Raw genomic sequence first — 12,189 nt, forward strand, 5'->3', positions numbered from 1 at the left:
TGAAAGACAGAAAAATATTTATGGAAACAATCGAAGGCGCGAGTAATTATCACAGCATCACACAGGGCGTTCCGCAGGGCAGTGTTCTCAGTCCGTTTTATTCAACTGCGTCATGGCAGCCTTGCCACTAAAACTCCCGTCTGGTCTACAGTATTCGCTGTACGCAGACGACATCTGCATATGGGCCTCTGGATCTCATATACAAGACATTCAAACAACGCTGCAAGAGGGTCTTGATAGTATCGACACCTTTTTAAAAGAAAGAGGCATGAGTCTTTCATACGCAAAGACAGCAGTACTTCCTTTTACTAGACGACAGCTGAATAATTTCCAACTTACGCTTAATGGGCAAACTTTGATGCTTGTGAAAGAGTATAAATTTCTTGGAATTATTCTTGACCGCCAGCTCACATGGGCTTCACACATCCGCGCAATTGAAAAGCAGACCAATGCAGTAATAAACGTACTTCGGCCACACGCAGGCACAACGTGGGGGGGATCAGTCTCTTCGCTACTACAAGTTCCATAATGCACTCATAAAACAAAAAATTGCTTACCCGGCACCTATTCTCCATGGTTTATCACAAACTTCTGAGGAACGTCTTCAACGTTTCCTGGCAAGAGGGCTGCGAGTGTGTCTTGGGGTTCCGCAGGCTACCTCGAGTCCTTTAGTAATTGCTGAAGCTCGTCACCCACCATTTCTAGTCATACGAACGGTTGAAACATGCCGACATATGTATCGCATCTTAACCCAACACGAGAATCATCCATTAAATCTCGCGCTTACCGAAAGAAAAAAAAGCAAAATTCACGATGTTGTTCGAGAACATAAAGCATTATTACCAAGATTTGAATTATGCAAAGTGGATGTTTGTTACCCTCCCTGGATGTTAACATGTCCTAAAATAGAATTATCGGTTGACGGGATTATATCTAAGAGAGACATGTTCATAGTAGCCGCACAACAACTGGCACTCTTCCAAATTTACTCCTTATATCCCCAGTACATACACGTTTATACAGATGGTTCGTGTCATAAAAATTCCTCGACTTCAGCATTCGTCATTCCACATTTAGCGCTAGAGCAAACGTTTAAATTATCCCGAGAGACATCTTCCACCGTGGCAGAACTGTTTGCAATCCTGTGTGCTTTGCGTTTCATAGCATCAAAAGAACATTCGCAAAAATGGGTTATCTTTAGCGATTCGCAAACCGCTCTCACATTACTACAGAGCAATAAGAAAAATTCTTTGAACACTTTGCTATTGTATGAAACACTCAAAGAACTTACAAAAGCAAGCGCAATGAACCACGTAATTGCATTCCAGTGGATACCTGGGCACTGCAATATTCCTGGAAATACTGCAGCGGACGCAGCTGCGAATCGGGCGCACAATAACGCGGAGACAACCAATCTTCCTCTATTGCGTAGTGAAGTCCGTCTGCTCCTGAGGCAGATTTCTTGTCGCCTCAGCAAAACTACCTGGTTTGATCATCAAACTAAAAACTCTGAGTTATACTTCATAGACCCATGTATAAACTTAACAATGCCGGAAAATCTAAGAGACAGCAGAAAATTTGAAACATTGGTACACCGCCTGCGTCTTGGTACTGCATTCACTAAACACTTCTTGTACAGGATAAAACGTGTCTCTAGTCCGCAGTGTTCTTGTGGCCATCCAGACGAAGATGTGAATCATCTTCTCCTCGAGTGCACTAAATACAATCCACAAAGAAGGGTACTGAAAGCAAATTTGTTGATATTAGACAGAAGAGCATTCACTCTAAAAAAAATACTTGGCCCATGGCCAACTGCGGGCCTTCAAAAAAGAGCGCTTCTTGCTCTGAAAAAGTTTTTAGAGGAGACCAACATTTTGGGAAAATATTAGGTATCAGATGATCCGAATGCGCTAAATGAGTAACATAAACGTTGCTCGTGATTCATAATTGGTTTATGCGGCGATCGCAACTTTTATACAATATGTATAATTCTGTTCTGTACTTGAAGTGCATAACATGTGTTGTGTGTAATGGCTGTTCTCAATATCTGACTTTATGTATGCGTACGTGGACTGAACTAATGCACAGAACTTGGCGACTCATGTACTGTTGGACTGTATATTTTTTATTCATCCAGTGTTCTACTGAGTGCCATATTTCGTGTCGCTATTCTCCCTTTCTGCGCAAATTTATTTCCTTTGCTAAGTGACAAGGAGTAGCCGGTGCCACCATAAAGGCGCCAACCTCTCCTAATATTCACTTCAATAAAAAAAAGGTCCCCTAGGGGAACATCAGAAGAGCATCGCCGTCGATAATACAAAAAGGAGGAAAACAAGAAAGAGAGCTCGCCATGCAATAGGCTACATAAACATGCAGGGCGGCAAAAGAAAGGAAAAGTGGGCAGAGATTGAGGAGCAATTACACAGAGAACAAATAGGGGTGTAAGCGGTTACAGAAACGCACCTTAGAGACTCAGAAGAGCCGCCAGTTATTGAGAATTATGTTTGGGAAGGGTGCAACAGAACTAAGTCGGAAAGAAAGGGAGGGGGAGTCGGAACGCTCATCCATCAGGGAGCCGAATGGAAAAGAGTAAATTCACAATGTCAAGAACATCTTTGGTTATCAGGTACAATGAGTGGGAAGGAAACTTGGCTGGGCGTTACGTATTTGTGGACCGGAAAAAATTGCACAGAGAAGAATAAAGAGTTAGTGGAATGCATAAGCGCTAATATTAGGGCCTTCGGGAGTGGGGCTGAAATTGTCCGATTAGGTGACATGAATGCCCCCATACAGGATTTAGATGGCTATACCGACAATAACGGGAAGTCAATGCTGGACCTTTGTGAGCAACATAACCTCGTGATCGTGAATACAGGGCCTAAGTGTGAAGGACAGATCACGTGGGAAGTGGGAAACCGGCAATCGACCATTGATTACTGTCTGATGACAGAAGGAATTCATCATAAGTTGAGAGAAATGGTCATCGGTGAGGAAGGGTTTAACAGCATAGGGAGTGACCATAAACGCACCATATAGAAAATGGGATATGTAGTTGGGAAAGAGAGCAAGGAGAGCAAAATAGCCAGTCCAAATTTGAACGCTGAACAAATAGCAAATACAGTCACTAGAGTTGAGGAAGAACTTGGCAGATGGCCAAGTAAAGAGTGGGAATATGGTGAGCTTCTAAGGGTAATAACGACAGAAATACGGAAAGAGAAAAAACATGTTCGTTGGAAAGGAAAAAAGAAACCGAAAAGCCGGTGGAACAAGGAGATGCGAGAAGCGATCGCCGAACGACAGAAAGCATCTCGAGAGCACAGGCAAGCAAAGAAGGCGCATTTGTCACAGGATGAAGTAACTAGTAAATGGCTAATATACCGGGAGAAAAAGTCTATGGTTCAAATACTGGTGCAAGCAAAATTAAAAGGTGAAAGTGAACGTTGGTTGTCAGAAATACGTGAGAAAGAAAAGGCTGCACGTAGAATATTTCGGAACCACATAACATTATTAGGCAGGAAGTCAACAACAATACAACAACATATCCTAGACAAAGATGAAAACAGACTGGAAGGAGAAGCGGCAATAAATTACATCCGAAAAGCAACAGCCGAATCTTTCCAAGGCAATGACGAGGTTATACTTGATGAAAAAAAGAGCATGAAAGAGACCCAAGGGGAAAAGCAGCTGGTGCTGACAAATTTAAACTGGAAGAAAGCGGAAGAGAAAATTCCTAAGCGCACAGCCACAGGGCTAGACGAGGTTCCCGTTAGGCTGATAAATGAACTAGGACCAAAAAGTAAGGAAGCTCTGGTGAAAGCAGTGGAAAAAAACTTTAAAAGACAGACGAATACCATACAGTTGGCGACAAAGTATAATGAATTTAATTTATAAAGGTAAGGGGGAGAAAGACAGAATTCACTCGTATAGACCGTTGACCATTACATCGGTAATATACAGGCTAGCAACGCAGGCAATCAAATTAAAGCTTCAAGCATGGACAGAGAATAATGGCATTTTGGGAGAGCTTCAGAATATTTAGGCGTTTGGATGATAACTTGTCTGTTCTTACTCAGTGTATTGAAATATCAAAAGCAGAAAGCAGACCGTTGTCTGCGGCCTTTTTAGACATTACAGGAGCCTACGACAACGTAGACCGCAACATTTTGTGGGATATTCTGGAAGGGGAAGGCTTAGGTAACGATTGTATACAGCTTTTGAGAGAGATTTACCTAGAAAATACCGTTTGCGTTGAATGGCAAGGGATGAAGAGCGAGGAGAAAGTTCATATAAACAAGGGTCTGAGGCAGGGGTGCCCTTTATCCCCGCTGCGGTTTATGATGTACATGGTGAGGATGAAGAGGGCGCTTGAAGGAAGTAATATCGGGTTTAATCTCTCATACAAACAGGCGGGTACAGTAATAGAGCAGCAACTCCCAGGTTTATTTTATGCGGACAACATTGTGTTGCTAGCTAACAAGCAAAGTGATTTGCAACGTCTGGCTAATATCTCTGGACAGGAAGGCAACAAGAGAAATGCAGTCATAATGAAGCACAGAGAGCTATGGGGATACAATAGGTACGAGGACCTCCGAGGTATGCGGAAAGGTGTAATGGCTCCAGGACTTACTTTTGGAAATGCGGTTGTTTGCTTTAAATCAGGGGTACAATCAGGACTCGACGGGAACCAAAGGTCAGTGGGTCGACTTGCATTGGGCGCTCACGGGAAGACTATAAATGAAGCTGTGCAGGGTGATATGGGCTGGACTAGTTTTGAACTGAGGGAAGCTCGCAGTAAAATTGAGTATGAAGAACGGCTGAGGAAGATGGAAGAAAGTAAATGGGCTGGGAGAGTGTTTAGGTATCTGTACAGGAAAAACATTAATTCACAGTGGAGGAAAAGAACTAGGAAGCTTACCAGCAAGTACGCGGCCTGTAGGGTGGACAACACAGCAACAAAGAAGGTCAAGCGGAAAGCCAGAGAGGCTGAATTAATCTCATGGGTGGCGGCAATGGAAAAGAAACCTGCCATGAGTAACTACTTAAGAGGAAAAAACGAAATCAGGAAAGAAACCATTGATGATAACTCAAAGGGAAGCTCATTACTTTTCGAAGCGAGATCGGGATGCCTTGGAACACGCACCTATAAAGCGAGATATAAGAAGGAAGAAGAAGCATGTGCTTGCTGTGGTAAAGCTAGGGAAACTACGGAGCATGTTTTATTAGAATGTGAAGACGTCTACCCAGCGGTGGATTTAGGCACCACTGGCCTCCTTGAAGCCCTTGGGTTCAGAGGGAGCAGTGGTAAAGCAAACATATCCGCAATAGACATTAGTAAGAGGTGACTGGAGTATTGGTCGAAGAAATGTAGGGAAACGACAAACGACGCAGACGTACACAAGCACAGTTCGCAATAGGGGATCAACAAATTTGGGCGTGGTAGTTCATAGTGTTTCTTTTTCTTTTTTCATTGTTTAACCTAGGTAGGATATTAGGCAGTATCTTAGCAAGAGCTTGGTGGCGCAACCCACCGCCTCGTTCCAAAGTGGACGCTCATAATATCCATGCATCCATCCATTTATGCGCGGTAAAATTACTGGATGATATATTGAGCTGGGCCACGTTGTGTTGGTGTGAGTGGTGAGAGTGCTCGTTGCAGTTAGACGGTAATTAAATCGTATTTTAGAAGTGCATAAACAAAATGTGATCCGTATCGTTTGCATTAACCAGCAGGAAACTTCTGGACTCGCGTAACGCTGTTAGTTCGCCTTATGTTTCCTGTGATAAGCCAGTGTCTTCCGTGTACTACAGCACCCGTCCGAGCTGGATTTGTTGTCGCCTGTCCGCGTTCGCTCGTGAAATACCTGGTACTGTTGCTTCGAATTACGGTGCGTGGAAGAATTTGTTGAAAGTTGTGCTTTCGTGTGCTGGTGTTCATCGACAATTCGATATTGTTCGCGCTGGAAAGAGAGTCGTCGCGTGGTGCCTGCGAGACGAAGGAGCGTTCGGTGACCACATGTTGAAGGTAAGCAAGTCTGACGCTTGCGCGCATTCTCGCAGCTTATGGTTCATGTAGTAAGCTTTGTGCACTGACAACAGAGCACTTTCGGAGCGTATGTTCTCCATGTTGCTGTGCACATTTAGCAAACCGTCTCACAATGAGAGTTTCCGTGAAATGTATTATTTTTGACCGCTTTTGTGACCGTCTCTCGACGTAACCGACCGAACGAGCACAACGACGGATGACAGAGCGAACGCGGAGCTCAGCGGCTGATGAAACACAGCTATAGCGAAGAGAGCATGAAGAGGAAAGCGGTGGAGGAGAGTATGTCGAAAGGGCGAGGGCGAAAGCGGTTTTGAAGAAGAAACTGCGGTTCAAGCATGGCAGCAGAAATAATCCGAAATATCATTCACCTCGCACGGCTCCAGCCGCCGATATCCAAAGCATACACGAAGGGAACTAGCGCGCGCGGCTGTTGAGCGAGTCGGTACGAGAGGCGTCCTGCCCGTGACGTCACTTGCAAGAGAGCGCCACTCCAACTTCTCGCCGCTTATAGAACGCAGCGCTTCGGCGTCTTATTCTGCATTGACAGTCGGCGTGCTTTGGCGTCGCTCGGCGTAACCGAACGAACGATTACAAGGAGAACGCGGAGCACAGCGGGTGAGGAAAGACAGCTATAACGAAGAGAGGGTGAACAGGAAAGCGGAGGAGGAGGCTACAGTGAAAACACGAAGTGGAACACGGAGGAGGGGAATATGGAGAAAGGGCGAATAGGAAAGCGAAGTGCAGCGCAAGATGGCCTCTGCGGCAACAATGGCTACGATATGGCGCCAGGGAAGTGCCTGTAGTCTGTTCGCCGACGACCCCACCGATGCAATATATAGAAACAAAGCGCTGCATGAGCGGAGGTCTGTCTGCGGCGGCTGCTGTGAATCACGGCCACGAGTCACCGACGTGTCGTCTCTCTTGATCTCCCAGTTAGCGACGCAGTCGTCCCACTCTTAGCTTCGTTGGAAGCGTGCTGCAGGAGACAGATTGTCCGCGCCAGCATACATATCGCAATATGACAGCACGCATAGAGCTGCGCTCAAATTTCTCCTTATGGAGTATGATAATAAATGTTAAGACATGACTATGCATTGACGGGCAACCATGGAACTCCACTTTAATCTGATGGCAATCGCTTATATACAACTGATATAATTGACAGCGCCCCCTATAAACAACAGGGAGTATCGTAATTGACGCTAAAATTTGCGCCTTGGATTTTACAAGTCGCGATGTTGAGATATAGAGAGTCGGGCGGAAATAATTCTCGAGAGAAGCGGTGACAAATACAGGTTCAAACCACGGCCGCAAAAAATTTCGACTGAAACGATATTTGGAGACATCAGAGTTGAAGTAAACGATGCTTTGCTGCACATCGATGCTGTGTGTCCAATGAAAGTTAAATGGTGAGATACAACATGTCTCCTTGCGGCGTCTTTAGAATCGTTGCGCTATTTCGGCCTTACATCTGTAGCAACGAACCTTACAATAGCATGCAAACTGTTCCTTATCTACTGCTTTCTCTACCGAAGGAACGCACGCAAGCAGATTAACAGACGGACGGCTACACACATCTTTGGCACAACGTGAATGCTAATATTTGTGTGCTGCACGGTGTCTAGTAGAGGCCCCGATGCCTAGAACGAGTCGAGTAATTATGTTATCAGTAGGCGTTCACAGTGAGGTGGTAACAATCAGCGCGTTGTCAGGTCTATCTCAAGGCAGGTTTTGTATGAAACTTGTTCATTTAATCGGAAGGACTGCTCTGGATTCTCCGAAGGCTGAGAAAAAAGATCATCCTCATCATCATCATCAGCCTGGTTACGCCGACTGCCGGGCAAAGGCCACTCCCATACTTCTCCAACTACCCCGGTCATGTGCTAATTGTGGCCATGTTGTCCCTGCAAACTTCTTAATCTCATCCACCCACCTAACTTTCTGCCACCCCGTGCTACGCTTCCCTTCTCTTGGAATCCAGCCGGTAACCCTTAATGACCATCGGTTATCTTCCTTTCTCATTGCATGTCATGCCCATGCCCCCCCCATATCTATTTCTTGATTTCAACTAAGATGTAGTTAACTCGCGTTTGTTCCCTCATCGACTCATTTGCCTTCAACCGGACCACGGGATGACCACTGTTTTCTCTAATTTGGCCCTAATTCCTGTCTTTCACACCATGTCAATTGTTTAATTAACATATTTCCCCAGGTAGCTGGTTTTATCACTCATGTTCAATTCAATACACATATCTTCAAGAAGTGTTTGGAAAATTTCGTGCACTTTGAGTATGTTCAGGTCGTGTAACCGGTTGCAGCCTGTGCTTTAACAAAATGGCCTAACTCACTATATTTACTTCAATTTAATTGTGGGTTATTTGTCATCAAGAGAACTCAAGCTTTCGATTGTGGTCTAGTACTCATGAGAAAACATCGATTGACATAAGACGTCACCGTACTTCCACAGTGGCCCCATTGAAGAAGTCGCCGCTGTCAATTGTAGAATGCACACGAATTTGCTAATGTGACACCCAAAAATATGCAAATGGTGAACTGAAGTTGAGAAGACGGAACGGTGGCGCAAATAAAAAAAATAACGGAGAGCATAGTAGCTGTTTAATGTGGAAGGACCAGAAAGAGTATCCATGGTGCAGTTCCAATATCGATTAGTGAAGTATAAAGAGGAAACAAAGTGTAGCTTACGGCTTTTTTTTTACCTTTCTGGAACTCGTTCAAGTGCGAAGCACCGAGACAAGCTTTCAATCGGTATTTAGTGCTTACTATCGGAAACCCCATTTGGCGTTAAATTTATAATCGTTAACAATGAATGAATAAAGATAATGTTAACGTGGCGGACGTCCCTCGGCGTCTGTTGAAGATTAGGTAGAAGGTGGGCTGGGTTTGAGGATTGTGGGGAAAACTATTCCCTTTTCACTCTTCGTTTTTTTTTTCGGCCTATATGGACCCTTGTGCTTCTCCCTAGGCGCATGTGCAATTGAGACGTTCTTGCATGTAGTGGTCGACTTCTCCTAAACCGTTCAAAACATGCCACTTTGATTACCTCATGTCGCGATGGCTTTCTGTACTTCCGGGACAGATTGAGTTACATATAATAGGGTTCTGATATCATAGTGTAATAAGTGTTGGATGTCCGATTGCCCATTCGAAAAAGCTGTTGTACTCCAAATGAGCTGCTGTAAATCTCTCCAACATGACGCATGGCAATATGTGCATCGGCACCAAAGTTTCTATTTGTAGCTTAACCAACACTATGTGATAATTGTTCAAGTTAGCACATGTAATCATTAAAATAAATGGTGTAATAGTAAACAGTTGGTAGCGTTAGAAAAAAAAATCTGGTTTTGTATTGGTCGCCGCTTCAAAATTAACCAGAAATTATCAGAAATTATGCCCTGTGGCTGCTGCCCCAGTGGCCACGGGGAAATATGTCCGCACGCGTCCCTCCATAAAGCCTGCAAGCTAAGAGCATTAATCGAGCTGCTCGTCATTTGAACGACGAATTTCATGACTGTATAATTGTTGCTTTCATTGTAGTGACTCTGTGTTCATCAGAAAAAAGCCACTCACGACAGTGAGAACAACCTGCTTACATTTAAAGAGGCATATTTATAATTCAAGAATACAAAATTGTAAAGATAATATAATGAAGAAAACGAAAACGTTGAACAACTGATAACACAAATGCGCGTAAGAAGCTCTGGGCCCTCTGCGCTGCCCCCGCGCAAGCACCACCACCTCATGCCGTCGCCGTCGGCTGGAAGGTGTCGCGTCAACGGCACGTAACAGCCACCGTGGGGCCAACGACTGCAGCTCCGAGCCCGCACTCCCCGCGCAGCCGATAGCAGCAGTACGTGCCAGCGCTGCTGTCCGAGTGGCCACGGAGAAATACGTCCGCAGGCGCCGCAGACGCCACTCGGAGATGTACGTTGAGTTCGTGGGACTCAACACAGCCCCAGGTGACGAGGTGCCTCAGCCAGAGTTGCTCGTCGCTGGAAGGACGCCCACCACGCAACCCTGTCCACTGCAGCAGACGCGACGATCCTCTTCCAGATGACGACGGTGTTGACCTGCTTGTCGAGGATACGCACGTGGACGACTCGAGGAGCGACGTCGCGGCGCTTGTCCGTCGCTCTGATCTCCCGCCAGGGTCCGTAGCTCCCACCGGCATGCCTGATGTGGCAGAGGTGTTGCTTCCAGGCCTGGTAGCCCTGAATGGAGAGGGCAGGTGTCTTCTTGCGCCAGTGGTCGCGTCTCGACTGGCCACGGGTCCCTGGTGGTGGTCTCGCCGCCAGTAGCCGCTGCTGTGCTCGGAAGCACAGGTACGTGAAGTAGCGTGAGCCCGCCGGTCGCGTCGCACACCACCGTCGTCGTGTCCTTCCACTCCTTTCGGCGACTTCAGCTCGCAGAACGGAGACGTGGTTCGGAACGGGATCGCCAACAGACACGTCAGAGAACGTTGGCCCGTGCTCTGCGTCTTCGTTTTCTTCGTCGCTTCCTCGGTTCTTGAAAGAATGCGTGGCTCATCCCTCGTGGTGTAAAGAAAAAAAATTAAAAGGCAATCAAATTTTAAGAACATAATGAGGACTGTGCCTTTTGAATTTTTCTTTTCTTTGAATTCGGCGTACATACATCGGGTGTTAGAAAAACCCGGATATCAAGTTTTTTTATTTATCTGAATAAATATTCACAATAAATCTCAGTTCACGCGAGTTGTTCAACGGGCCGCCTAAATACGCTGTAATTTCTCCTGTGTGGAGCATTGGAAGGATTCAGGCTCCATACCGTAACTATGAAGTTGGCGTCCACACAAAAAAGCAACATGAAATGCAGCCAGGATTTTCTTATCAATAGCTTTCTAATATAGTATAGATATGCTCTTCATGATGGCCTACTCTGAGCCAATGAAACTTCCAGGCACTGAGTTAACACAAAGCGATTCTCGTCTAAGCCGCCATGGTGTATAATTATTTATTATTTCGTTTTTCTCCACTAAGTTAGATTGCTCGTTTTTTTACTTCGTACTGCAATATTAAGCTGAGCGGCTTTTTTTTTCTTTCGTGTCTTTGTATAATTTAGACTAGCATTTTATCATACGGCTGTGAGCCTAACCAGGGAAGCGTTTTTACATAGTTTTTGTAAAACGAAGGTCACTTACTTTCCCTAGGACCATGGCTTTCCTATGTCTAACTTCGAAACATTCTTTATTTCTCTTTTAGTTACAACTTTAAGGGAGTTCTTTATATTAAGATTTTGGCAGCAGTCCCTCTTCAATACACCTCCCCTTTTTGATTTTGTAAATCGTACTTCATTCGATATATTCACGGTTCAATTTCAACACTTCGTCCTGACAATATCGAAGCCTTCAGCGCCAAGACCGTCCGAGATGCAGCCCGCTATTATTTGAGAAAGAAAAGTTGCATCGAAATCATTTCGTTGATCCCATGCGCATTAGCTCACGGCGAGGCAAACCACGCTTTCCTCTTCTTTTGTCTCGTAATGATTTAATTTTTAAGACTGCCGGTGGCAGATGGCATAATTCTAGTCCTTGAGCTAGTCTACTTGAAGACTACTCGCACAAAACATTCAAACGCATAATCGTTATATTGACGAAAATTCATTAATTACTTTTTCGACGAATTAACATATGGCACTTCTGCGGTTGCGTTTCATTTTCAAAACATTGCCTGAATTTATGTGGGACAATCTGTACGCATCGGGTGTTTCAGCGAACACTTTCAAAAAGTTTTTGAAGACTGCCTGTGGGAGATAGCGCTATTCCAGTCCATGAGCTGGTCTACTTGAAGAGGCGGACATTATTTCGACAAAAAATTGAAATGTATAACCGACAAGTGAACAAAAATTCACGAATTATTTTTTAACTACTAACCTTATGTCTCATACTGCAACTTAATAATTCTAGCCGGGGAGCTGGCAACGCTGTTTCACTTCGGACAAATTCTCAGGATGACGCCGCTTTCGAGATATTGATTCCCGAACTTTGCGGAGAAATACATTGGCGTTCAGGTTTCATTTGTGCTTCAATGCTTAAAAGGATGTTTTGTTAAGAAAGTAAGTTGAACGAGAGTGCATTTTTGTTGACAGTTTGATGGTACGTTTGTCGTAAA

This window comes from Dermacentor variabilis, unplaced genomic scaffold, assembly GCF_050947875.1.
Source record: "Dermacentor variabilis isolate Ectoservices unplaced genomic scaffold, ASM5094787v1 scaffold_13, whole genome shotgun sequence".
NCBI lineage: Eukaryota > Metazoa > Arthropoda > Arachnida > Ixodida > Ixodidae > Dermacentor > Dermacentor variabilis.